Source organism: Pinus tabuliformis, chromosome 4_1, assembly GCF_031772625.1.
Source record: "Pinus tabuliformis cultivar Carrire ecotype Pingquan chromosome 4_1, CPIR1, whole genome shotgun sequence".
Classification (NCBI taxonomy): domain Eukaryota; kingdom Viridiplantae; phylum Streptophyta; class Pinopsida; order Pinales; family Pinaceae; genus Pinus; species Pinus tabuliformis.
This window is the reverse complement of record NC_142303.1, coordinates 936,762,237-936,766,921: the sequence shown is the minus strand read 5'-3', so window position 1 is coordinate 936,766,921 and position 4,685 is coordinate 936,762,237. Positions and strand designations below refer to the sequence as shown.

General features: G+C 32.9%; 1 pseudogene; it reads right to left on the bottom strand.

Annotated features, from left to right (window-relative positions):
• Positions 1-3,098: 3,098 nt before the first annotated feature.
• Positions 3,099-4,306, bottom strand: LOC149179220 (transcription elongation factor TFIIS pseudogene; annotated as a pseudogene).
• Positions 4,307-4,685: the final 379 nt, after the last annotated feature.

Below are 4,685 nucleotides of genomic sequence, written 5' to 3'. Positions count from 1 at the left end.
TAGTAGTGGTAGCAAGGAATTGCTTTTCAATGATATTCCTTATAGTGGAACTGCAACTGTTTCAGGTGAGTTCCTTTATGTTGTAGTGAGAAAGTATTGGATTCAAAAGGATGTTATATTCTTCAAGGATGTTCCTCGAAGATACCATTGAGGCTTCGTGAAACATTCAGGAAATATGGGTTCCCTTCTATGTGAATTAGATTATTCATTCCTTTATCTCCATTATATTCCTTTCATGGTTTGAAAAAAGTACATGGACAAGGTGGAAGTGTTATAATGTTAGCAAGCTACAATGTTTTTATTATTATTCTTGTAGCTCAACAACTATTATATGTGAGTTCCTTTGAGATTTAGTGTTAACTGTTTAGTGTATAAGAGTTGTAATATAGCATCTCGATGTCTTGTCATTGGAAATGCATATAGAAGGATAATTGAAATTGGTATATCTATAGAAATAGCCAAGAGAGGAACATTTTTGGACCATGTAAATGTTTACAACAGGGAAAAATTGTAGAAAATTGTACAAAACGGACAGTGTAGAACCTATGTTGACTAAGGAGGTAAGTTTTGTTCAAATGCATTTGGAAAAACATTGAAGAAAGTTGAAATTGGTGAGGTGATTAAGTGTCGAATTCATGATGGGGATTTTGTTTTGATTAATCATCCTCGAAGTGTCCATAAACATTCATTGGAGCCATTATAAGCATACGTACATCTGGGCTCTATAATGATTATTAACCCTCTCATATGTTGGCCACTTGGTGCATATTTTGATAGGGATGGAATTCATGTTTTTTATCCCCAATCTTTAAAATCTCAAGTTGAGCTTCTCAGATTCTAAGAGTGGATCAAAAAAAATTAGTTCCCATTATGGAGAGGCAAACGAAATTGAGTGTTGATAGTAGATACATTGTTGGCTTCCAATCTTCTACACAAAAAATCTATGCTAGATAAAACCACACTAAATCAACTATGAATGTAGAATTCTAAAAAAATTCTTGAACCAGCAGTGACTAAAGTGCATGATGGAGTGCCCTTTTGGACAGCTAGCCAACTTCTTCATATGGGTTGACCTCTGGAATTGAAATGTGAGAAGAATGGGCTTCTCATAAGAAATAGTGAAATAATATTATTCAATGGTGATAAAACCCAATTTCTAAGTTTTTTGACTAAATTTTTTAATGCAATTGTTAAATGTAAAGGTGTATGAGTGGCAGTTAAGTGCTTGAATTAATTTGAACGTTTTTTTTAATCTTTAGATGGTTTTAGTGCAGGTTTGGTTGATTTGGTTCTTTCTCACTGTGTTTCTTATAGAAAGATATTTATGGAAGATCTAGGAAATGAACTTACTAAAATTTCTAAGCTTATGAAGCATGTGTAGGGAGGAAGATATGATAATTCCATAATTTCCCAAGTGGATAAGAATGTACCTGGAGTTTTGGAAAATTTTACGAAGGCTATTTCTTCTTCAAGTTCCTTTTTTTGATGGTTGATAGTGGAAATGCAGGATCTGCTAAGAAAGTGGTTCAACAACTTGGCTTCTTAGGGCTTTATATGTTTCCAGGGAGGAAAACATTTCCTAGAGATTAGATTAGAAATATTTTTTCACATCTTCCATTTAATGGTTCTCATCGTTTGGAGCCACACAAGATATAAAATTCACCTGAAGTTTGTGGACTTGTTAAATCATCCTATGTTTTTCGATTAAATCACTGCAAGTAATTTTTTCATTCTATCTCTTCTAAAGAAACAAAGTTATGTCAGAAGTTTGGAATCAAAGAACAAGGAAAACCTTTTAAGAATCTAATGGCCTTTATACTTGATGTGATGATCTTCTATGATGGGACAGCGAGAGATGCTTGTTGAAAATTGCTCATTCAGTTTGAATATGGGAACACAAACTGTTCAATAGCATGTAATTCCTCAAACAAGGGGGAGTCTGGGAGTATCTTAGATCATTCATATCCAAGAGAACAGGTAGGGACTCTGGTTGCTACAACAATTGAAAACTCATCTTATAAAGAACTTGTTGATTCCTTTCAAAAATGTATTTCTCCTTGGGACATCTTTAAGGTAGTTGAGATCACATTCCTTACCTATCATTAATGTTCTATTTTAGTATGATTTCCTTTTGTGTGGTGATAGAGGGTTTAACTTGAAGCCAATGAAAACAAGAAATGTTAATGATTAGATATAATTCTACCTTACAACCAAATTATCGATGGGTAATTCTTCACATGAGAATTTTTCATGCCGATGAAACACATTTTGAGGAGAAATCTGCAAGAATTCAAGAATCATTGAAGAGGATTCCTCTGAAATATTTTGCTCTCCAAATTATTGTTGAGTAAGTGGGTCTCTATGTTGCACTTTTTGTTTTATTTGTGTTACACATAATCATAAAGGTGTCTTACTCTCCAGGTCAATCATCTAACCAATCTGATTAAGAATGCATTTTTTTATGTGAAGGTTGACCCTGATAAAAAATTACGAATGAACTACTTTTTGTTTCAAGGTCTCTAGTTGATGTTTGTCTTCAATTTTAATATTAAATAAAACTACACCCTAGAAGCTTTGATATTCAATGTTCTCATGTTTAATGGGATCTCTAAAAATTGTGCAGTTATCAATTTCAAACTAAATGTGAATATCAAATCCATGATAATTGTAACAATTGAACCTAAGGCTCAAAACACTTACAGGTATTTTATTCCATGACGCTAAACTGTCAAGAAGGGCATCTAATGCATACACAACAATTATTTTGATTACCATCATGGATAAAATATCGAGTTCATTCATATAAAATGAATAGAAAAAATATAATTAGGTACTTTTCCTTAGAATGTTACAGTTAATTGTGTTTACTTTCCTAAGAAGTTGTTGTCTAACTTTAGACCATGATATATAGTTACTGAAAATATATTGAAAAGCCTAACCAATCATTTATACCTACTATTAAGTAAATATGTAACAAATATCAATTTTCAATTAAGGGTTCCATTAAGAGTTTTAACCAATAAGGGGTAGGAAATGAATCTATAGATCTCACTAACCTAATTCTGCTCTACCTACCAAGATACTAGTCTCGCTTGAAATTAGCAGAACTTCCAATGATTATTAGAGTTTACACTCGTGAAAAATGTAGTCATAGGTTCATCTGCACTTCTTCTTTACAACTCATAGTAAGTACACTTCCACTGGCCACATTTACCACACTTGAATTGGTATATTGTAGCTTTAAGCTTTATCCTGTGCTCGCACTCAAAAAGTTCCTTGTCTTTGATCTGTTTGTTCTCGAGCTTTCTTTGATCACTAGCAATTTCTTCCACTGTCATGAAAATAAGTTTCTCTTGCTTAATTTCCAAAAGAAGAACTCTCCTTCTCAAATCTAGATTGTTTGCATCTTTCAGGTTGAACATGATGGACCTATATTTCAACTTCTGGGCTCTAGTAGACAACCCTAACTTTTCAAACATTAGTGTCTCAACAGAAACTGCAACTCGTACTAGATCACATGCATTTACTCTCACCAGGTTGTCACCCTCAGCTTCGTTACCTACTTTGGAAAAATCCTCATGAAGAAGCTCATGGATCCTGTCCCATACTGTGTTATTACACTTAATCATACTTGTTAGCTTTGGAGGGCCATTTGAAGAGGAAGATACCTTCTTATTTCTGATAGATGCTTCTTCTTCCTTGGGTTTCTTCTCAACCTTTACAGACTCTTTCTTAACATCATTGACCTCCACTTTAATAGTCTTGGACTGCTTATCTTATGACTTTGTAGCTTTGTTTCCATTGTTAGCAAGATTTTTTGTTGTCACAACCTTGTTCCAAGAATCAAGTAAGCTAGTGGCTAACACAAATACTTTCTTGAGGATGCTTTGTGAGATGTCGGGGGCGTTTTCCAACCTGATAATCAAAGTATCATAACAAAATGAAGTTACTAGCATCCATAAGAAAACAATCCTATGAAAAAAGTTGCACACTCATGAACTAAACAGTTTACCTTGACTACTTTAAATCAGAGAAAAAGGTACCTTTAAAAGGCCCATTAAACTTAGAGAGAGGCATTAACAAAATCAGTGGACTTCAAAAGAGAATGAGACTAAACTTTCAAGATAGAGGTAAATATTTAAGAGAACTATTCAAAGATAAATGAAAAGAGCAAAGAAAATGAATGAAAAAATAAAATTATACAAATGATACCAATACTTTTCTTTTAGATATATTCTCCATGGTACAAATTCTAATGAATTACCCAGAGTAAAAGAAACTTTACATTATAGTTCACAATAGCCATCTAGATAGGCATGTGAAAAACATACATCTTCAAGAAGTAAATCTTCACTTACATTCTTCAATTTATGTCATAGCATAAAGGTATTTTAGTGTAAGAAAAAGACAGAAATCAAATTTCATCCACCACAAGTTAAATTTACAATTCAAATCAATAAAAATGTGTGCCAACATAATCCTTTTTAAAAATCATGTTCTTGACTTGTACACCACAAAATGAAGCAATCAAAGCAGATGTTTGCATACGGGTATGAACACAAAATCTTAAGCTTACACATCCCACTATGTTTATAACTTACAAGTTCTGTATAAGATGATACCAGTGTACTAGGGAATCTGATAACACAAATATTAAATCATACAAAAAATATCGTTAAAAAAGT